The sequence below is a fragment of the Bos indicus genome, chromosome 16 (genome assembly GCF_029378745.1).
Source record: "Bos indicus isolate NIAB-ARS_2022 breed Sahiwal x Tharparkar chromosome 16, NIAB-ARS_B.indTharparkar_mat_pri_1.0, whole genome shotgun sequence".
In the NCBI taxonomy this organism is placed as follows: Eukaryota; Metazoa; Chordata; class Mammalia; order Artiodactyla; family Bovidae; genus Bos; species Bos indicus.
This window is the reverse complement of record NC_091775.1, coordinates 41,564,640-41,588,607: the sequence shown is the minus strand read 5'-3', so window position 1 is coordinate 41,588,607 and position 23,968 is coordinate 41,564,640. Positions and strand designations below refer to the sequence as shown.

At 39.9% G+C, this 23,968-nt stretch overlaps 2 pseudogenes; both read right to left on the bottom strand.

Annotated features, from left to right (window-relative positions):
* Positions 1-16,293: 16,293 nt before the first annotated feature.
* Positions 16,294-17,807, bottom strand: LOC139176381 (hsc70-interacting protein pseudogene; annotated as a pseudogene).
* A 3,818-nt stretch (positions 17,808-21,625) lies between these two features.
* On the bottom strand, positions 21,626-22,299 carry LOC139176277 (UDP-N-acetylhexosamine pyrophosphorylase pseudogene; annotated as a pseudogene).
* Between the last annotated feature and the right edge of the window lie 1,669 nt (positions 22,300-23,968).

The following is a 23,968-nucleotide window of genomic DNA, read 5'->3' as shown; positions in this document are numbered from 1 at the left end:
TCTATGATTCAGAGGGTGTTGGCAATTTGATCTCTGGTTCCTCTGCCTTTTCTAAACTTTCCAACTTGTACATCTGGAAGTTCTCGGTTGATGTGCTGCTGAAGCCTAACTTGAAGAATTTTGAGCATAACATTACTAACATAGGAAGTAAGTGCAATTGTCTGGTAGTTTGAACATTCGTTAGTACTGTCCTTCTTGGAAATTAGGAATGAAGATTGACTTTTCCAGTCCTGTGGCCACTGCTCGGTTTTCCAAATTTGCTGGCATATTGAGTGCAGCACTTTAACAGTATCATCTTTTAGGATTTTAAATAGCTCTGCTGGAATTCCATTCTGCTGGAACTCCATTAGCTTTCCTGGCAGCAGTACTTCCTAAGGCCCACTTAACTTCACACTCCAGAATATCTGGCTCTAGGTGAGTGACCACAACCTTGTGGTTATCCTGGTCATTAAGATCCATTTTGTACAGTTCTTCTGTGTATTCTTGAGATTTCTTCTTGATGTCTTCTGCCTCTATTAGGTCTTTACTGTTGCTGTCCTTTATTTTGCCCATCTTTGCATGAAATGTTCCTTTGATATCTCCAATTTTCTTGAAGAGTTCTCTGTCTTTCCCCTTCTGTTGTTTCCCTCTATTTCTTTGCATTATTCATTAAAGAAGGCCTTCTTGTCTCTCTTTGCTAGTCTCTGGAACTCTGCATTCAGTTGGGTATATCTTTCCCTTTCTCTCTTGCTTTTCATTTCTCTTCTTTCCTCAGCTATTTGTAAAGCCTCTTCAGACAACCACTTTGCCTTCTTGAATCTCTTTCTTTGGGATGATTTTGGTCACTGCCTCCTATACAATGTTACAAACCTCTGTCCATAGTTCTTCAGGCACTCTGTTTACTAGCTCTAATCCCTTGAATCTATTCATCACCTCCACTGTATAGGGGATTTGATTTAGGTTGCACTGTCCTAGTGGTTTTCCCCACTTTCTTTAGTTTAAGCCTGGATTTTGTAATAAGAAGCTGATGATCTCAGCCACAGTCAACTCCAGGTCTTGTTTTTGTTGGCTGTAGAGCTTCTCCATTTTCTGTTGCGAAGAGTGTAATCAATCTGACGTTGATATTGAACATTTGATGATGTCTATGTGTAAAGTCATCTCTTGTGTTGATGAAAAAGGGTGTTTGTTATGACCAGTACCTTCTCTTGGCAGAATTCTGTTAGCCTTTGTCCTGCTTCATTTTGTACTCCAAGGCCAATCTTGTCTGTTACTCTAGATATTTCTCGACTTCCTACTTTTGCATTCCAATCTTCTATGATGAAAAGGACATCTTTCTTTTTGGTTTTAGTTTTAGGATGTCCAGAATCATTCAACTTCAGCTTCTTCAGCATCAGTGGTGGGGCATAGACTTGGATTACTATGATGTTGAAAGGTTTGTCTTGGAAACAAACCGAGATTATTCTGTCATTTTTGATGTTGCCCCCAAGTACTTCATTTGGACTCTTTTGTTGATTATGAAGGCGACCCCGTTTCTTCTAAGGGATTCTTGCCCATGGAAGTAAGTATAATGGTCATCTGAATTAAATTCACCTATTCCTGTCAATTTTAGTTCACTGATTCCTAAGATGTCAATGTTTACTCTTGCCATCTCCTGCTTGACCAAGTCCAATTTACCTTGATTCATGGACCTAACATTCCAGGTTCATATGAAAGCTGTTCTTTACAGCATCAGATTTTACTTTCATCACCAGGCACATCCACAGCTGAACATAATTTCCGCTTTGGCCCAGCCGCTTCATTCTTTCTGGAACTATTAGTAATTGTCCTCTGCTCTCCCCCAGTAGCATATTGGACACCTTCCAACCTGGGGAGCTCATCTTTTGATGTCATATCTTTTTGCCCTTTTATACAGTTCATGGGGTTCTCATGCAAGACTACCAGGGTGATTTGCTATTCCCTCCTCCAGTGGTCCCCGTTTTGTCAGACCTCTTCATTATGACAGGTCCATCTTGGGTGGCCCTGCACGCATGGCTCATAGCTTCACTGAGTTTTGCAAGCCCTGTCGTAACAAGGCTGTGATCCATGAAGGGGAAGGCTAATGTGTGGGAGGAATATTTCTGCTGTTTTAGGATAGTGTGGGAATTTCCCAGAAATTGGGCCATTGCCCACTTATGGGCATTTTATGATCTATCTCCAAACTGGCATTGTGTAAGAGGGTGTGATTTTTAGGATCATAATGAAGATACACTAAGCTAAAGTCAATGATCAGACTATTCTCAAAGCCACTTTGGTTTTAGCTGGTGCTAACCAATCTTTACTGCATTCCAACAGCAGTGTTGTTCCTTCTTCATTATCTACTTTTGTGTCCTGCCCCTTTCCCCCCGCTATTTCAACTTCATAAAAGGTTAACATAGGCAGAACACTCTTTGACGTAAATTGCAGTCATATTTTTTTTTGTCCATCTGCTAGAGTAATAGAAATAAAAGCAGAAATAAATAACAGGACCTATTTAAATTTGCAAGTTTTTGCACAGCAAAAGACACCATAAACAAAATGAAAAGATAACCTATGGAATAGGAGAATATTTGCAAATGATGCTACTGACAAGGGATTAATTTGTAAAACACACAAGTATCTCTTATAGCTTAATATCAAAAAAACAAAGATTGAAGAAGGTCCAATACTTTGGCCACCTGATATGAACAGTCAACTCATTGGAAAAGATCCTAATGCTGGGAAAATTTGAAATCAAAAGGCGAAGAGGGCAGCAGAGAATGAGATGGCTAGACAGCATCACCGACTCAATGGATATAAATTTGAGCAAACTCTGGGAGAGAGTGAAAGACAGGGAAGCCTGGCATGCTGCAGTCCATGGGGTCACAAAGAGTAGGACATGACTTAGTGACTGAACAACAATGGAAAAATTGACAGAAGACTTCAATAGACATTTCTCCAAAGAAGACAATACAGATGACCAAGAGGCACATGAAAAGATGTTCAATATCATTAATTATTTGAGAAATGCAAACCAAAACTACAATGAGGTATCACCTCATCAGTCAGAATAGCCATGAACAAAATGTCTCCAAATAATAAATTCTGGAGATAGTGTGAAGAACAAAGAACCTTCCTACCCTATTGGTGGGAATGTAAATTGGTACACTTACTACGAAGAACAGTTTGGAGGGTCCTTAAAACACTAAAAATAGTTACCTGATGATCCTGTAATCCGATTCCTAGGCATATATCCACAGAATACTCTTACTCAAAAATATACATGCACCTGTGTTCATGGCAGTACTGTTTACAATAGCAAAGACATGGAAGCAACCTAAATGTGCATTGCTAGTGGAATGGATAAAGAAGATGTCATGTATATGTGTGTATTATTCACTCAGCCAAAAGGAGAGTGAAATAATGCCACTTGTAATAACATGGATGGACCTAAAGATTATCATATTAAGTGAAGTCAGACCCAGAAACACAAATATCATGATATTGCTTATATGTGAAATCTAAAAAAAGAAATAAATTATTTATAAAAGAGAAATAGACTCACAAACATGGAAAACAAATGTATGATTACCAAAGGGAATTATTGGCAGGTGGAAACAAATTAGAGGTTTGGGATTAACATATACATACATATATAAAATACATATATAAAATATATAACAATGACATATATAACATAGATAACATATATAACATGCATATATAAAATATGTAACAATGACCTGCTGTATAGCACAGGGAACTATATATTTTGTAATAACCTATAATGGAAAAGAGTATTAAAAATGTATACTGTGTGTAACCAAATCACTTTGTACACTTGAAACTAACATCATTTTATTTATTTATTTTAAATGAAACAAAGATGAATATTTTAAATCAGGGATTGAACCAGTGTATCCTGAATTGGCAAATTCTTAACCACTGGACCAACAGGAAGCCTGGCTTTCCTGGTCTTAAGAGACCTTTGGGGAATTCAGTCTGACTCCTCCTGAGTTGCTCCACAGCCAGTTTGGAGGAACCTGTGTGGTCAATTGACCAGACTTATTTTGTAAACAAAAATTAGTCTTGATTTGCCTGTGTTTGGTAGAGATGAGGATAATTTTAGAGAGAAAAATATGTTTTGATGGTTATTAAATTCTAGTTATGCTAATTGAGGTCTGTATTTATAAAAGTTACTATGTTAGTCATACTTTTGCCCTGATGTTCAGGATGGAAAGAGAATTCTCTAGTGAGGTTGTCACAGAGTATACCTACTCATGCTATGTAACACTACTTGCTTGAAGTCTGCTACTAAAAGCACAGAAACAGTTTTTTTTTCCCTCTAACAATTTGGTATAATGTATAGTCTCTAAAATGTTTCTTTATTAACATACCTCTAAATGTGTTCACAATATCTGATCAGTTCTCCACTCTCCCCAGTATGGATAACTAGCAAGTATAAAGGAGGACTAGTACTGGAGGACATGATCTAGACACAGGGCAGGCAACATTCACCCTGGTTTCGAGAGACATATACTTTGATCTATCAAAAGATTTGTAATCAAAGGGAAAATAATGGAAAAACGTGCACATATTAAAATATGGAGAAGTCATTCTGGCATATGCATGGTTAACTTAAACTTTTTTGACCAGAGTGGCCTGTTTTGTGGCCCATCAGACATGCATTGTGGAGAAGGAAATGGCAACCCACTCCAGTACTCTTGCCTGGAGAATCCCAGGGACCGGGGAGCCTGGTGGGCTGCCGTCTATGGGGTCGCACAGAGTTGGACACGAGTGAAGTAACTTAGCAGCAGCAGCAGACATGCATTGTATGTCTGCTTTGGCCATTGAAGAGGGGAGTGGGTTTGAATCTCAGATGGAATAGCTGTGGTTCAGACATTCAAGTGGCCATTGTAGATGTAATTTTTAGACATGCTCTTGTATTACTGAAACTTGATTTCTGAACCGTATTGTACACCAGGGTGTAAAAACACAGGCAGATGTGATACTATCTCTGAATGTGGTTGCTGCTTGTATTTTGCTTAACTATCTCATCTCCCCTGTATTGTGCCTGTCAGATGTCTTACATTTCATCCCTAGCCTGAGCAGAGGAAGTCTATTTTAGGACCGAGCAGCAACAATGGCTTTGCTATGAAATGAATCTAATTGCTGGGTCTACAGCAAGATGCTGCTGTTGTCTTCCTCTGGGCTTCTGTCTTCCTTCTGGCTAATGGGACCAGGTCGGGAGGATTGACAGTGGGAGGGAAGACTCTTACCATCTCCCTGTCCTGCATGCCAATATGTCAGAAACACCCCATCCACAAATATTATCATACACTTTGTCAGGGTGGATTCCCATCAGCCCCCTTGAGCAATGTTGTGTGGAATGGAATAGGCTGGCAGCTGGACACACAAGTGGGATTTGTTCAGAAATGCGTAATGCATCATACCCCTAATGGCTCCCAAATCACAGGGGTGACAGACTTGTACTGTGACTGTTGACTCCTTGGTAGGTCACTAGAATGTTCCTCTTAGAGCTGAGGCCTTCCCCTCCTCTTAGGGGTGGCTCTGAGTGTGTGAAAACCGGGGGTGGCCTGACCTTTCTTATAACTAGTCAGAGTGCTCCTGCCCTTGACTTCCTCTCCATTCACCTGGAAAGTTCTTGGCTCCAAAATTAACCCAGATATTGGCAAATGACTGTTTTTTTAGTGCACTAGGTACCTTATTTGGATATGCTTTGGCTGCTGTTGTCTGTATTGTGTATGTGACACCTGGTGGCAGTGCCCCCACTACACACCTGACCCCAGGGATATCAAAGAAAAGGGGCAGACCAAGATTGTGAGGGTCGGGCAATGTATGTAGGGGTGGAATATATGATCAGGTCACCCAAGATGGCTGTTCTCACGTTCTCTATACAACCCTGGTTGGACCAGTGCCTTCTTCACCCACACCCTACTCACATGACTGACCTTCCTATGTACTTGCACCAGGTCCCAGCTGATGACTGGTGTAACTAGTCACCAGGATAGCTTATCAAAAGGGTGGTTAAGAGTACCCATCTGCTGGTTTTCCTAGTAACCAGTGAGCTAACTTGATGTCATTTCCTATTGGTAACTACCCCCTGCCCCTGGAAGCAAAGCCTGCTGCCTTGTCTTGTCCCTGCTGCCTGCCATACCCGGTGGGGTTTTGCTCTAGGACCTTGCTTTACACACATGAGCACCTCCTATATGTTAAACCATTGATGGCTCTCTTGCTGACTCCAAGCTCTTTCTTTGGTCTTGAGGATGGGCAAGTATAGGGCTTATAGGGCTGTGGGGTGTAGCCCAGCACTTGCCAATCCTTTTTATTCTCCTCCCCCTTTGTTGGATAATTGGTATCCTAATGGACATGTGGTGGCACCTCACTGTTGTTTCGATTTACATTTCCTAATGGCTAGTGATACTGAATATCTTTTCATGTGCTTGTTGACCATTCATATATCCTCTTTGAAGAAATGTCTATTTAAGCCCTTTGCCCATTTTTGGATTGTTTTTTCCTTTTTTGTCTGTAGATCATGGGAATTCTTTATATATTCTGGATATTGATCCTTTATTAGATATATGCTTTGTCAATATTTTCTCCTATTCCATGAATTACCTTTTCATTCTACTGACAGCATCCTTTGATACAGAACAGTTTATAATTTTGATGAAGATCAGTTTATCTATTTTATTTCTTGTCTGGACTTTTGGTGTCATGTCCAAGAGATCATTGCTAAACTGGGTGTCAGGAAGATTTTCCCCTGTATTTTCTTCTAAGGGTTTTATTTCTTATGTTTAGGTGCTTGAGCCATTTGAGTTAGTTTTTGTACATGGTAAAGTAAGCATCCAACTTCCTTGTTATTCACATGGATATCCAACTTTCCTAGCACTGTTCATTGAAAAGGCTGTCCTTTTTCCATTGAATGGTCTTAGTATCCTTGTTAAAAATCAAGAGACTGTGCAACGGTTTAATTTTGGACTCTATTCTGTTCTTCTGTCTACGTTTCTGTCCTTTTGTCTACATTTCTGTCCTTATACTAGTACCATAAAATTTTGATGACTATACTTTTGCAGTAAGTTTTGAAACCAGGAAATATGAGTTCCTCAACTTCATTCTTCATTTTCAAGATTGTTTTTTGGTTATTCTGAGTCCCTTGAGATTCCATAGAGGTTTTAAGATGGGTTTTTCTATTTATGCAGAAATCCCACAATTGGGATTTTGATAGGGATTGCATTGAATCTGTAGGTCGTTTTGGGTAGTATTGCTGTCTTAACAAAACTAAATCTTCCAGTTCATAAACATGGGATGTCTTGCATTTATTTGTGTATTCTTTAACTTCTTTGAGTAATGTTTTACAGTATTTAATGTGCAAATCTTTTGCCTCCTTAGTTAAATTCATTTGTAGATTTAAAACAAATTTTGATGCTATTGTAAATACAACTGTCAATTTCCTTTTTTGATTATTCATTGTTAGTGTATAAAATTATAACTGATTTTTGTGTGTCAAATTTGTATTCTGGAACTTTCCTGAATTCATTTATTAGCTCTTTTTAAAAAAATATAAATTTATTTATTTTAATTGGAGGTTAGTTACTTTACAATATTGTATTGGTTTTGCCATACATCAACATGAATCCACCACAGGTAGGTGTGTTAACAGGTAGGGGTGTGTGTGTGTCTTTAGATTTTTCTATATATAAGATAGCTTCATCTTTGAATAGATAACATTTAACTTTTTTCTTTCCAATTTGGATGCCTTTTATTTCTTTTTCCTTGCCTAATTGTCTCATTGCCTTAGCATGCATGCTAAGTTGCTTCAGTTGTGTCCAACTCTTTGTGACCCTGTGGGCTATAGCCCACCAGGCTCCTCTGTCCATGGGATTCTCCAGGCAGGAGTACTGGAGTCGGTTGCCATTTCCTTCTCCAGGGGATCTTCCCAACCCAGGGATTGAACCCACATCTCATTATGTCTCCTGCATTAGCAGATGGGTTCTTTACTGCTAGTGCCATCTGATTGCCTTTAATCAGTACCAAATAATTCCTTCCTCCAAAGCCTTCTAAAGACATTTCAGATTCTATTTCTGTATGTCCTTTTTCATCTCCACAGGCCTTTTCTTTGTTGCCTTAGATATAGCTGCTCAAAAATCTTTAAATTCAAAACTATAAAATGCTTTAGCTGAACAAAAAGGAGCTTCCTTATCTTCCTGGGAAGTGTTAAGACCACTTCTATGGGTCCAGATTGAAATCAGTTATTTCTATTCTGGAATGAGTCTGAGTAAAGTTCTCTTGTTCAAATGTTCTCTCTTATCGCAGAGTGCCAAGTGTGATGGCATGAGTCCTATATTTGAAATAAAAAAATCTGGGTTTATGTCCCCTTCCTTCTCTTACTAGGTTTGGGTGAAGTGGAGAAGGCTTCTCTTCGGACTGTTGGCAGCTGTGAAAATGGGGTTCGAATAATATCTACCTTACCTAATAGTATTTTGAGGATCAAATAGAGTATGTATCTAAATACACTGTGTAAGCACTAAAGTTGGAGAAGGCAATGGCACCCCACTCCAGTACCCTTGCCTGGAAAATCCCATGGAAGGAGGAGCCTGGTAGGCTGCAGACCATGGGGTCTCGAAGAGTCGGACATGACAGAGCGACTTCACTTTCACTTTTCCCTTTCATGCATTGGAGAAGGAAATGGCAACCCACTCCAGTGTTCTTGCCTGGAGAATCCCAGGGATGGGGGAGCCTGGTGGGCTGCCATCTATGGGGTCACACAGAGTCGGACACGACTGAAGCGACTTAGCAGCAGCAGTAGCAGCAGCAGCACTAAAGTGTCATCCAAATGTATATTATTATTGTAAGTAAAATTGTAAAATACTATATCTAAGTAAAACATTATTATTTGTTCATTGATTTATTTTACAAAACTTACCAAACTTTTGTTATGTTCTATGAGGGAGAAGAGGGAAATTTCTCAAAAGGAAATAAGAGGAGTCTCTTTCTCTGGGGTCCTCATACTTCAATAAGCTAGATAATGTGCATAAACAATTCCAATTCAGCATGACAAATGGTTCAGTAATGGTGTGAACAACTGGTGCACTAGAATACCTGGTTCTTTCAGGAGATGTTTGGAAAAACTTAACAGGTTGTGCATTTGAGCTGAGTCAGAAAACATTGATGTGCTCACCATGGATGAAGGAAGGGACCCTAGAGTGCTGTAGAGGACAGGGCTATCTTAAAAATGAAGCAGTCATTGCCCCTTTGCCTGAGATTAGAACCCCTGGCATTCCAAGAAAGGAAGCACGAGAAAGCAGCAGGGAAAGCAAATTTTGAAGACTTTCAACCCCTTTTTAGTCTCTACGTGAGTTTAATTTCACTCAGTTTGTCATTTTATAATAATATTATTATTATAAATAATAATATAAATGACTTTGTCATTTAAAATATAAATTAGAGTTAGGGTTAGGGTGAAGCAACTTCCTTCCAGTCATGAGAAACAGTAACAGTGATGATAAAAAGCAATGAGAAGGTCACAGGGTGGAGAAAAAGGCATTTTCACAAGTTTAGGCCATAACCCTATCTGAGCTGGTTTTGGACTTGCTCCTGGGCCCCACATCTTAAAACTACCAGCTAACAACATTGCACTGACCTGGAGTGCTCCCCATCCCCAAAAATCATTCTCAACTGACAGGCCATCTGAGTCATTAACTAAATTCCCTGGAGGTTGGAATGCAATGATCCCTGCAGCTAGATCAGGGTATCTTGGGAAAAAAGCTTCCCTATTATTAGAGACCTATGATGTGGTGGAGCACTCCAAGAAAGATGACACTAAGTTTTTGTTTTTTATTTATTTTTTAATTGAAGGATAATTGCTTATCAGCCATAGGCACACCCATGTCCCCTCCCTCCCACCTCACTTCCCATCCCAGCCCTCTAGATTGTTACAGGGCTCCTGTTTGAGTTCGCTGAATCATACAGCAAATTCCCATTGGCTATTTTACATATGGTAATGTAAGTTTCCAGAATTATTTGCAGGGTAGTAATGGGGACACAGACATGGAGAACAGATTTATGGACACCGAGTGGTGAGGAAGGAAGAAGGTGAGATGTATGGAGACATGGAAACTGAATTTTATTCGCCAAATTTCTTCAAGCAGAGAGTCCCTGATAGACTGTTGACTTAAAGATGGCTCCCCTGATATTCTGTTGTATCTCTAGCATCTAGCACAAAATCGGGTGACAAAAAATATGTGGTGTTGTCAACCGAATGGTCCAGAGGATGCTTCTTCACCAAAAAAGCACCAAACTGGAAGTGAAATTCTGGATGTGAATTATTAATAGAAAAACTTCAGCTCTTGCCCCTTTCTCGTGCCTCAGAAAGGAAAGATGGGAGCAAGTAGGGCTGCCTTTCCTTGTGCTGTCTTCTTGTTCCACAACATTTTTGTTTTTTCTCCCAGACCACGGTATACCAAGAGCTCTCCCTACATTTTCTCCTGATAGAGGACTGAGATTGCTTAAGTCTTGACTTTTTATCCCCCCTGCCTTTTCCCTTATATTCCAAGAAACATAGGCTCCACAAAATTTTGCACAAAAGGATACCATGGTCAAATTATACTCAAAGATGCTTGGTCACAAGCACAGTCATGGAAGACAGCTAGTTTGGCCCTGTGCTGAGGAATCCTGTTTTCTTTCATTCCCTGACTCTCCTCCTGGGCCCATTAGCAGCCTCGCCCCTCCACCCCTCCACTCTCTAATAACAGCACATTTCTTTCACCACGCTTCCTCACAGAGTGTCTGTTAGTCACTCAGCCATGCCCACCTCTTTGCAGCCCCATATACTGCAGCCCATTAGGCTCCTCTGTACGTGGGAATTTTCCAGGCAAGAATACTGGAGTGGTTTGCTGTTTCCTTCTCCAGGGGATCTTCCCAATCTAGGGATGGAACCAGATCTCCTGTACTGCAGGCATATTATTTACTGACTGAGCTACCAGGGAAGCCCTTCTCACAGTGTAGGAAACCTAATTCTGAAATGCCCTCTAATTTAGGCACAGCACTGCCCTGGAGTCATATTCTTGTCTGGTCTGTTAGTCGTGTTTCTTTCCAAGGATTCTCAGTTGCACTAGCATGTTCAAAATATTTAAGACCCTACATGTCCATTTGAATGGGTAAACCTCTATCCCTTTGGTGGGGTTTCCTTCTATACATTTCTTGGGGAGTTGGTTGTTTTCCCAAAAGGCCAGGGCCTTGTAACGTCACTAATTGGTTTGTATCCTCAAATGCTAAGTAATGAGGGAAATACTTTATGAATCCCAAATTAGTGGCTGATAGATCTCTTAAGAGAAATTAGTAAGGTTGGAGGTGATGATAATGTAGCCCAGGACAATGGGCTTCTGGAGTGGCCTAGAGGGCTTAGAGTCTGCCACTCTTTGCTTGTGAGGAAGCTATACCATTGGCTTGAAACTTCAAAATTGATTGTGGAGGAAAAGCTTTGGCAGAAAGTTTGGTGTCCTTGTAGGAAAGGAAGGGAGGAAATAGGGCTATGTTCTTATTGGTATTTGTGGTCCAACTCTTGGGTTATAAGTGAACGTCAGCCCATGAAAGAAAACCCGCAGTCACATCTTTATGAGCTAATGTGAATGTTCCAAAGTGGTATTGTGGTTAACAAGGCTCTACTTCAAGAATAAATGGTCCTTTAGCTGTGCAAAGCTCTTCCTGATAAATAATAAACAGAAAGTTCTGGAGTGGGGCCTTCAAGTCTTTGTTCCAGAGGAAGAAGCCATTTGTCTGGTCTGGCTCTGCTCCAGGTGGATTCTGTGTAATTTAAGTAATTCTGGATTCTGAGCCCACAAAAGCCTAAGCAATAAAAATGAGGGGACACACTACTCACAGAGTGCTGAAGAATTGATGCTTTTGAACTGTGGTGTTGGAGAAGACTCTTGAGAGTCCCTTGGACTGCAAGGAGATCCAACCAGTCCATTCTGAAGGAGATCAGCCCTGGGATTTCTTTGGAAGGAATGATGCTAAAGCTGAAACTCCAGTACTTTGGCCACCTCATGCGAAGAGTTGACTCATTGGAAAAGACTCTGATGTTGGGAGGGATTGGGGGCAGGAGGAGAAGGGGATGACAGAGGATGAGATGGCTGGATGGCATCACTGGCTCAATGCACGTGAGTCTGAGTGAACTCTGGGAGTTGGTGATGGACAGGGAGGCCTGGCGTGCTGCGATTCATTGGGTCGCAAAGAGTTGGACACGACTGAGTGACTGAACTGAACTGATGGGTTTCAGTACAGGGCCAAGAGGCCTGTTTTCTCAGCAATACTTGTACTTGTTATTATAATATTTAATTCCCCTTTGCAAGCACTGAACATCGGAGAACTTGAGAGCAGTGTTTAATGCTTCCAGTAGAGCACTTTATGTCTAAGCATTTATCCATACATATTTTTTAGAACTTTAGGCCCCTTGGATAGATGTCCCTCCATGTCTTCCTCTTTCTCTCCAGCCTCCATTTCTCTCCATTCATGTCCTTTTAACACCTTTGCAGAAAACCTCTGATTGCTTTCCCAATTGGGAGTTTGACATTCTCCCATAGTCTTACAAATTTGTCCTTCTTGAGAGGTATTTTGTTTGCTTTCCCCTGAGTGTACAAGAAAATTCACTCAGAGACTTATGTAAGTAAATTTAAAATAAGTAAATTTTATTTAAATTTAAAATAAGTAAAATAAATAAAATTTTAAATTTAAATAAATAAAATTTTCAAATAAGTAAAAGTAAATTTAAAAAGGACTTCCCTGGTGGCTCAGCTGGTAAAGAATCTGCCTGCAGTATGAGAGACCTGGGTTCAATCCCTTGGCTGGGAGGATACCCTGGAGAAGGGAACAGCTACCCACTCCAGTATTCTGACCTGGAGAATTCCATGAACTGTGTAGTCTATGGGGTTGCAAAGAGTCGGACATGACTGAGCAATGCTCCCTCACTCAAATTTAAAATATATACATACTGAAAGCACTGGCTTGTACACACTCTGGCACTCTCTCTTTCCTCTTTATGTAAGATCGTGGTCGCTGCAGTGTGGAGAATAAATTGGAGGAAAGAAAGACCAGAGGTTACTGCCATGGTAATTTGGGTAATGATGATGGGGCCAAAGAAAATGGTATGGACTCAGGGGTTATTCAAAATATGAATGGAGAGGGGTGAGGTAATGAGGAAGAAAGAGACATATAGAATTGGCTTCTGACTTGATTGGGTGTGGAGTGATGAATTCAGGGAAAAAGAAACTGAAAGGAAGGAAACAGCTGAATGGACATCAAATGAATTCAATTTTGGACACACTGATTAATCGGATTTCCAGATTAATCAGAAAGAAGTTGTATATGTGCGTTTGGAGCTCCAGTGATATCTGTCTGGAGACACAGAGTTGAGATTCCTCATCAAACAGGTGTTAATTGATGCCCTTAGAGTGGATAACATAGCCTACTAACCTATTTAGAGTGGCTATCAGTTCAGTTCAGTTCAGTTCAGTTCAGTTGCTCAGTCGTGTCCAGCTCTTTGTGACCCCATGGACTGCAGCACACCAGGCTTCCCTGTCCATCACCAACTCCTGGAACTTACTCAAACTCATGTCCATCGTGTTGGTGATGCCATCCAATCATTTCATCCTCTGTTGTCCCCTTCTCCACTTACCTTCAATCTTTCCCAGCACCAGGGTCTTTTCCAATGAGTTGGTTCTTTGCAACAGGTGGCCAAAGTATTGGAGTTTCAGCTTCAGCATCAGTCTCTCCAATGAATATTCAGGACTGATTTCCTTTAGGATGGACTGGTTGGATCTTCTTGCAGTCCAAGGAACTCTCAAGAGTCTTCTCCAATACCACAGTTCAAAAGCATCAATTTTTCAGTGCTCAGCTTTCTTTATAGTTCAACTGTCACATCCATACATGTCTAGTGGAAAAACCATAGCTTTGACTAGACAGATCTTTGTTGGTAAAGTAATGTCTCTGCTTTTTTAATATGCTGTTTAGGTTGGTCATAGCTTTTCTCCCAAGGAACAAGCATCTTTTAATTTCATGGCTGCAGTCACCATCTGCAGTGATTTTGGAGCCCCACAAAAATAAAGTCTCTCACTGTTTCCACTGTTTCCCCATCTATTTGCCATAAAGTGATGGAACCGGATGCCATGATCTTAGTTTTCTGAGTGTTGAGCTTTAAGCTAACTTCTTTATTCTTCTCTTTCATTTTCATCAAGAGACTCTTTAGTTCTTTTTCTCTTTCTGCCATAAGTGTGGTGTCATCTGCATATCTGAGGTTATTGATATTTCTCCCAACAATTTTGATTCCAGCTTGTGCTTCTTCCAGCCCAGTGTTTCTCATGATGTACTCTGCATATAAGTTAAATAAGCCAGGTGACAATATACAGCCTTGATGTACTCCTTTTCCTATTTGGAACCAGTCTATTGTTCCATGTCCAGTTCTAACTGTTGCTTCTTGACCTGCAATTAGATTTCTCAGGAGGCAGGTCAGGTGGTCTGGTATTTCCATCTCTTTAAGAATTTTCCACAGTTTGTTGTGATCCACATGGTCAAATGCCTTGGCAAAGTCAATAAAGCAAAAGTAGATGTTTTTCTGGAACCCTCTTGTTTTTTCAATGATCCAGCAGATGTTGGCAATTTGATCTCTGGTTCCTCTGCTTCTTCTACATCCAGCTTGAACATCTGGAAGTTCACGGTTCATGCACTGTTGGAGCCTGGCTTGGAGAATTTCGAGCATTACTTTGCTATATGTGAGATGAGTGCCATTGTGCAGTAGTTTGAACATTCTTTGAAATTTCCTTTCTTTGGGATTGGAATGAAAACTGACCTTTTTCCAGTCCTGTGGCCACTGCTGCATTTTCCAGATTTGCTGGCATATTGAGTGCAGCAATGTGAAAAAAGATGTTCACGACCCAGATAATCATGATGGTGTGATCACTCACCTAGAGTCAGACATCCTGGAATGTGAAATCAAGTGGGCCTTAGGAAACATCAATACGAACAAAGCTAGTGGAGGTGATGGAATTCCAGTTGAGCTATTTCAAATCCTGAAAGATGATGCTGTGAAAGTGTTGCACTCAATATGCCAGCAAATGTGGAAAACTCAGCAGTGGCCACAGGACTGGAAAAGGTCAGTTTTCATTCCAATCCCAAAGAAAGACAATGCCAAAGAATGCTCAAACTATAGCACAATTGCACTCATCTCACATGCTAGTAAAGTAATGCTCAAAATTCTCCAAGCCAGGCTTCAGCAATATGTGAACCGTGAACTTCCTGATGTTCAAGCTGGATGTAGAAGAAGCAGAGGAACCAGAGATCAAATTGCCAACATCCGCTGGATCATGGAAAAAGCAAGAGAGTTCCAGAAAAACATCTATTTCTGCTTTATTGACAATGCCAAAGCCTTTGACTATGTGGATCACAATAAACTGTGGACAATTCTGAAAGAGATGGGAATACCAGACCATCTGACCAGACTCTTGAGAAACCTATATGCAGGTCAGGAAGCAACAGTTAGAACTGGACATGGAACAACAGACTGGTTCCAAATAGGAAAAGGAGTATGTCAAGTCTGAATATTGTCACCCTGTTTATTTGACTTAGATGCAGAGTACGTCATGAGAAACGCTGGATTGGAAGAAGCACAAGCTGGAATCAAGATTGCCAGGAGAAATATCAAGAACCTCAGATATGCAGATGACACCACCCTTATGGCAGAAAGTGAAGAGAACTAAAAAGCCTCTTGATGAAAGTGAAAGTGGAGAGTGAAAAAGTTGGCTTAAAGCTCAACACTCAGAAAACTAAGATCATAGCATCCGGTCCCATCAATTCACAGCAAATAGATGGGGAAACAATGGAAACAGTGGCAGACTATTTTGGGGGGCTCCAAAATCACTGCAGATGGTGACTGCAACCATGAAATTAAAAGACATATTCCTTGGCAGGAAAGTTATGACCAACCTAGACAGCATTTTGTTTTTTTTTAATATCAGTATAATAACACTTTTCTATATTAAACTTTAATGAGACTTCCACCATGAATTGACTTTAAATACTTTAGATCAATGTACAAAGTATTCTGTTAAGGCTTATCTGTATCAGTACTAAAATTCAAACACCATGAGCTCAAGACCAATGGCAGTGCTGCCACTCTATTTGGTTTTGTCAAAGTCCATTATGGCCTTTAGGACCAAGGCCATTCACCTACTTTTGTTCAGTTTATTTATTTATTTTTTACATTAATTTTTTTTTCCAATTCAAACTTTATCTATTTAAATGCTGTATTTGCCTCCCACTAACAAATCTTTATTTCACTCAAACTTGTAACAATAAATCTTCCACACTGATGTATCTTACTTGCCTAATTAATTCAAAGGAAAAAATCAAAATCATTAGTAAAGAAAAATGTACGGGTTAATACACCTTTTTAATTTTAAATATTTTTAAGGTTTAAAAATTGCTTAAAGTTTTACATTTCTAGTAGGAAAACATTATCTGAATGAATACCCTAATGGCAAACTGCTGTAAAATGTTTTCAGCTGCATTTGGGGCAAAGGGGTAGGGATTATCTTCAAAGCACCCCAGCTTTCTTCATGAGAAGGTCAGAGGTACACTGGTTTGTATTATTGCAACATCCATTAGGTGATCTAAGTTGCTTTTCCTCCAGCAGGGCTTTATGTCAGAAGGGCATTATGCTTGACCCCCAAATTTGGCCGACAATTTACTGATGAGATTCATAACCTTTGGGTTGCTCTGATATTTTGACATATTTGCCGGGTTCTGGGCCACATCCTGGAAGGCCACCATAACTTTTGGATCCTGCATGGCTGCAAGGACCTCTGGATCACTAAGAATTTCATTGAGGCCAGGCATTCCCCCAGGAAAGCCACCTGGAAAAGAGCCATACTGAGATCCTGATTGTCTTCTGGCTTCTTCCTCCCTCTGGGCTCTCTCATGTTCTTCCCAAGCCTTCTTAACCCTTTCTATTCTTTCTTTGATCTCACGCTCTTCACGTTTTCGCTCATACTTTCTCCGATGTTCAGCAATTTTCTGGGCCCTTGGTTGAACTTCCTTCAGCATTGCACTAGCATCTTCATCATAATCCAGCTTACATGCAAGGGCAAGATCACGGGCAGCTTCTTCCCAATGGCCCAGAAGTCTGTGCGCTTTCCCTCGCCACTTGTATGGCTGAGCTGAATCAGGATTTATTTCAATAGCTCTGTCACAGTCTCGGATGGCAGCATTTGGCTTCTGTAATTTGATGAAGACACTGGCTCTCTTGGCATACAGAATAGCCAAACGAGGATTTAGCTTAATGGCATCTGTGAACAAGTCAATGGCTTTCTGTAGTTCACCATCATTTAGGGCATCAATGGCAGCCACTTTTTTATCATTTGCCTGATCCATCATCTCCTCAGTTATCTCTACATTTTCATCTCCCATTTCTTTTTTTTTTTTCCTCCCATTTCTTGAGGTGCATCAGTGTCTGGTTCAATCATTGTCAATTTCTAGATCACTTTCCTCACTTGACAGTTCGTCTGTCTTTATGTTTTCCTCCGCCTTCTTACTATCTGTTTTTTCTTCCTTGGTATTTTCTTCCAATTTAGTTTTATGAGCAGCAGGTGGCAGTTTACCCCCCATGCTCTCCACCCACTCCCTCAGGAAGCGCATTTCCTCAGTGTGCACAACGCTCGGGTCCTGCTTACACATTTTCACGAAGGCTTGAAGCTCGCTCACTTTGCGGGGGTCCATAGTTTAGCAGTGGCGGGAGGCGGCGGGCGCGGTGAGGGCGGCGGCCCGATTCCAGTAAATTAATTTTTTTTTAATTTTTAAAAAGCAGAGACATTACTTTGCCAACAAAAGTCCATCTAGTCAAAGCCATGGTTTTTCCAGTAGTCATGTATGGATGTGAGAGTTGGACTATAAAGAAAGCTGAGTGCTGAAGAATTGATGCTTTTGAACTATGGTGTTGGAGAAGACTTTAAGAGTCCCTGGACTGAAAGGAGATCCAAGTGGTCCATCCTAAAGGAAATTGGTCCTGAATATTCATTGGAAGGACTAATGTGAAGCTGAAACTCCAATAATTTGGCCACCTGTTGCGATGAGCTGACTCATTGGAAAAGACCCTGATGCTGGGAAAGATTGAAGGCAGGAGGAGAAGGGGATGACAGAGGATGAGATGGTTGGATGTTATCACCTACTGAATGGACATGAGTTTGAGTAAACTCTGGGAGTTGTTGTTGGACAGAGAGGCTTGGCATGCTGTAGTCCATGGGGTCCCAAAGGGTCTGACACAACTGAGTGAACTGAACTGAACTGAACTGAACTTTCACAGCATCATCTTTTAAGATTTGAAATAGCTTAACTGACATTCTGTCACCTCCACTAGCTTTGTTTGTAGTGATGCTTCCTAAGGCCCACTTGACTGCATATTCTAGGATGTCTGGCTCTAGGTGAATGATCACACCATCATGGCTTTCTAGGTCATGTAGATCCTTTTTGTATAGTTCTTCTGTGTATTCTTGCCACCTCTTCTTTAATATCTTCTGTTTTTATTAGGTCCATACCACTTTTCTCCTTTATTGTGCCCATCTTTGCATGAAAAATTTCCTTGGTATCTCTGATTTTCTTGAAGAGATATCTAGTCTTTCCCATTCTATTGTTTTCCTCCATTTCTTTGCACTGACCACTGAGGGAGGCTTTCTTCTCTCTCCTTGCTATTCTTTGAAACTCTGCATTCAAATGGGTTTATCTTTCCTTTTTTCCTTTGCCTTTAGCTTCTCTTCTTTTCTCAGCTACATGTAAGGCCTCCTCAGACAACCATTTTGCCTTTTTGCGTTTCTTTTTCTTGGAAATGGTCTTGATCACTGCCTCCTGTACAATGTCACGAACCTCTGTCCATAGTTCTTCAGGCACTCTGTCTATCAGATCTAATCCTTTGAATCTATTTGTCACTTCCACTGTATAATCATAAGGGATTTGATTTAGGTCATATCTGAATAGTTTAGTGGTTCCCTCTAGTTTCTTCACTTTAAGTCTGAATTTGGCAATAAGGAGTTCATGATCTGAGCCACAGCTCCTAGTCTTGTTTTTGCTGACTGTATAGAGCTTCTCCAGCTTTGGCTGCAAAGAGTGGCCATAAGGGAAGAGAAAAGGACCATAGACCAAATATCAATGAATGCCAATATTGTAGGCATGGCTAGGAAAGAGGAACCCACCTTAAATAATAAAGCGGATGAAAAAAAGATGTGAAGTAGGACAGAAACTAAGAGAAGAATTTTTAAAGAAGGAGGAAATAATCAGTCATGTGAAAGCTCAGAGACATGTCTGGAAATGGTGCTCTTATAAATTACATTTCCCCAATTTGATTACAAACTTCTTGTGTCATTGTTGAAGAAAACATGGGTGGAACACTCTCGAACATAAATCATGGTAGTATTTTTTTGTATCTGTTCTCCTAAGGCAAAGAAAACAAAAGCTAACGTGAACAAATGGGATCTAATCAAACCTAAAAGCTTTTGCACAGTGAAGGAAACTATCAACAAAACAAAAAAGACAACCTACCAAATGGGAGAAAGTATTTGTAAATGCCTTGTCTGATAAGAGATAATATTCACAATATATAAGGAACTCATATAACTCAACATAAAAAAAAAAACCCAAATGATCTGATTAAAAAATGGGCTGAGGACCTTAATATACATTTTCCAAAGAAGACATACAGATCACCAACAATCATGCACTTCTGGTAGGAATGTAAATTGGTGCAGCCACTATGGAAAACAGTATAGGAGTCCCTCAAAAAATGAAAAACAGAGATACCATAGGATCCAGTAATTTCACTCTTGAGTATTTATCTGAAGACAATAAAACCACTAATTTGAACCAAACAGTTCATGTTTTTCTGATAGCACACTGTTTACCTTTGTGGGAAAAAATAAACAAAAGCAGTCTCAGTGAAAACTGTAGAAAATCTGGAGTTGAGTCCTTTCTACAGATAAATACGCAGTAATTTCTTGGCATGCCATCTCATCACATGGGAAATACTGTGCTTTATTTACAAGAATGACTTCTCTCGCTTTCTGTCTTACTGCCTTCTAGGTTACTGCCGGAACCTCTTATTTTCTAGGGCAATTAAACATGTACATAATTTATTCCTTGTTGATAAATATAGGAAATGGGCACTGATATGTGATGTAAGGGGAAGATCCTTTATATTGTGTACTGCAAAGAGTGTCTGGTGTCACCTGATTTTCTAGAGCTGGTACCAAGAATTTATAAATGTTTGATTTCTGTGGTCCATAGAGCAGTTTCCACTTGCACTCAGTAGCACTGTGAGTCAGATGACTTTATCAAGTCTTGTCACAGTTCTGGAAATTGGGTATCCCATCAACTACTCAGAAAGGAAAAATATTTCTTATAGTTAAAAACAGGAATAAAAAAAGCTTTCACTTCCTTCAGTTAGTGTGAAATTTATTTACTCAGGCTTGTGAATGCTTGGAAATTGTCTACTTCTTTTTTTTTTTTTTTCCCATTTAAGCTAGTTATGATTCAGAAAAACATTTAAAAGCCAACTAGAAAGTCTGTGGCTTTGGAAGCCATACTTATACTTTCCCACAAAGGGAAATAGATCCCTATTAGTTAAAAGTCTAGCTTAGAAATGATCACTAGACTATAGTATATTTGTTTGCTTACCTCATTGTCTTTCAGATGCAATAAGATGAACAAAGTACAGTTCTCCCCTTTTTATATTTCTCACTCACCACTGAGTCATATGTATATACAAAATGACCTAATGCAATTTGTCAGCACAAGAGTAGGCAGGCCTTCAACTTTTCTGGCTTTTATCAAAGTGTAGATTCTTTCATTTTTTTCCTGGGAACTAATTCACTTGGATCCCACTATCAACTTCAGTAGAATGGCTTTCATCTGACATTTTATACATTATACTTCTGCCTTATAAAGAGCCATTATGTACATTTGGACAGCATTTTATTATTTTTTCTTAATTTTATTTTTGGTAAAATAAACTTATAGCACCATGGAAACCTTTCAACATGTACAATCACATATTTTTACTGTGTACAACTCCCAAAACAAGTGCTTTCAGCTCCAAGTAAAGAGATGTTAAAACATCCTGACAATACGTAAACTGCAGGAAATTTCTTAGATGGCCAATATTTTCCTTAGCTTAGAAAAAAAGTTATACAATTGAAAAATGTAAATAAGACCTTCAGTCAGTTGAGAATTATAAAAATGTTTTCTGAAGTTCAGTCACCTGGATCTTAGGGAATATGGAGTAGTTGTGAGTATTCAACAAGCAAAATGAAAGCTTGTGGATATTAAAACTTGAGTATTTCACATGAGGTCCTATAGGTTTATGATCAGTCAACCGAAAATAAAAGGTATTCTTATTATGGGAGAACTTGGTATCTGGCTCATATACCATTCTTCTTGGACTCCATTCTCATCAGTGATTAAAGGTGCATGGAATTCTCTTTCTGTCATATAACTTTTTGGTCCTTCTCCAGAGATAAGAGGAGAGATTTTACATTGGATTGGTGCATCATTGGCACCCTTCAAGTGGGGAATTGCTGGGAGGCGAGAGCCAACTTCATCTATGACATGGCCTCTTGCATTGAAGACCCAACAATGATGGAGGGACATCAAAACATGCCTTGCAGTAGTAGAGTTGTCCATTCTGACTGTCTTTGTCCTTCAGTGGGGAAAACTCATCTTCCCCTAATACTTCATATACCATAAATTTTGTGGATTCCATTGTTCTTTCACTGGTTATTATATACCGCAAAAAGATGAATTTGTTGCCATGATATTATTCAGCTAACTATTGAAGCCTCAGGATACACTCTGATTGAATCTGGAAAAGTGTCTTACAGGATGGCAAACCAACATCATACATCCCGTAGGGACATGCAACACTAGGCCTTGTCCCCTGCCCACCAGCTAGAAGAACTGCCACTTTGTTCCAAGAAATCTGGAAAAGTCCTTGTCCTTCAGTTTCCCAGGCCTGCAGCTGATTTGGATCCCTGGTATCCCTGCCCAATACCTCTCAAGGGACAGGTTCCATTCGAGCATCCACTTTCTCTGGAAGAATGATTAAATCAATCAGTCATCTTTTGGTAAAAGAAGTTCAGCTCCTCAAATTTCATGGCCTGGAGCTCTGCATAAAGTTCTACCTGTTGGGCTTTTTTCCAGCTCCTTCCAGAAGTGTATCAGGTGTTTTTGTCCAGCTTTGGACATCCTGAGTTTGAGGTCATTAACATTCATCATGTTCTGGGAGTCAGGTTTTTTGATAACTGGGGTATAGTTTCTACAGCTGTAAACCTCCCTCAGCCTGAGGCGGCTCCTCCTGGCTCTGGCTCCTTTGGCATGGCCACTCATTGGCATCCAGTGCCAACTCCCGCTCCAAGTGTATACCCTCATCTGGGGCCGGGGCAGCAGGGCAGGTTGGAAGCTGGGGGTGAGGGGTGGATTGACAGCCCCAGTCACTCCATCCACCCTTTGCTGCAGTGAGTGGTTGCCTTGGATAGCATTTTAAAGTCATATGTAAAAACAGTAGAAGTTATTGTCAGATGTTATCTACATGTCACTCATAGAGATGGGTCCAGGAAATGATTTCCTTTCTTTTTTCTTTCTTGCAGATGATTTGGTGTCTTAAATACAAGAAAATGAAAACTTCATCACTTAACACATTTGCTTCCCTTTTGCAATGGCTGTCAGAGTTTAGAGCCAAACACATTGCTCAAATATCATCCTCTATCTGATAACGCCCATCTTTTCTGTTTGGTGTCCTAATGACTCTTGAACTGAAAGTAGGATGGCCTTTGTCCACAGTCATACTAGGGTTCCAATTTCAGCTCTTCCTCTTGCTACTTACAGGAAGCTACATGACCAATTGTCAATCCATTTGACTTCTATGTGCCTCACTTTGCTTATGTACAAAATAGATAAACATAATCCTTGTTTCATCAAATTGTGAAAATTAAATGAAAATCTATTTTTTATCCTTCAAGATTAGTTTATTTCTTTAAGATGGACCACTTTGAGTTTTTAATCCTTAAATACTCTTCTGAGTTTGAATCTGTTTATGGTGAGTTGCTGACTGGAAAAAGTGCATCTTTGCAGCTAGAGCTTAAAGGCCCTTCATACAGAGGAGGAAGAAAGCCACTGGGAAATCAGAAAGTTGTTTATGGTTTTCTGAATAATTTAAAAATTAAACTTTCTTTTGGTGAAGAAAATGGCAGCCCACTCCAGTACTCTTGCCTGGGAAATCCCAGGGACAGATGAGCCGGGCAGGCTATAATCCATGGGGCTGCAAAAGTCAGACATGATTTAGCAACTAAGCCACTACTACCATACTTATTTGTAGCAGAACAGGGTTTTAGAACCTGTTCAGCATACAGCTCCAAGAAGCCAGTACCAATTGATTGGCGTTAGAATGATAACTAAATTCACTTGGCATCTCTGTGTTTATCGCTTAAAAATATGGGCATATCTTTATGAATTTTTTTCTGAAGTAAGAAAGTAATCCATGTGGGTTCTTCTATACTTTCTCATCTGATTTACCCTATAATTTAGAAGTAGTATAGAAATAATTTTCAAATGGAAAAATCAAGATTGTCTCTGACCATAGAATAGATTTTTAAAAAGCAGATATAATAGACCCAAGGCAAGCAGGACAATTAATCCTAGGTTATAATCTCAGTGTTATTATCAATCTCTTGACTAACAAGTAGGAAGTACTATTCAGTTTACCAAAGGATTATTTTTGTAACAAAAATAGAGATGGTTTAAAGACTCAATACATAGACATTTAAATTCATACTATTGGAATTGGGTCCTGCTTTGCCACTAACAGTCTGACTCTGGGGAAACTAATTTCTTTGTTTCAGTTTTCTCACCTATAAAGTGAGATCTTGAATTCTCTGTCTCAGTT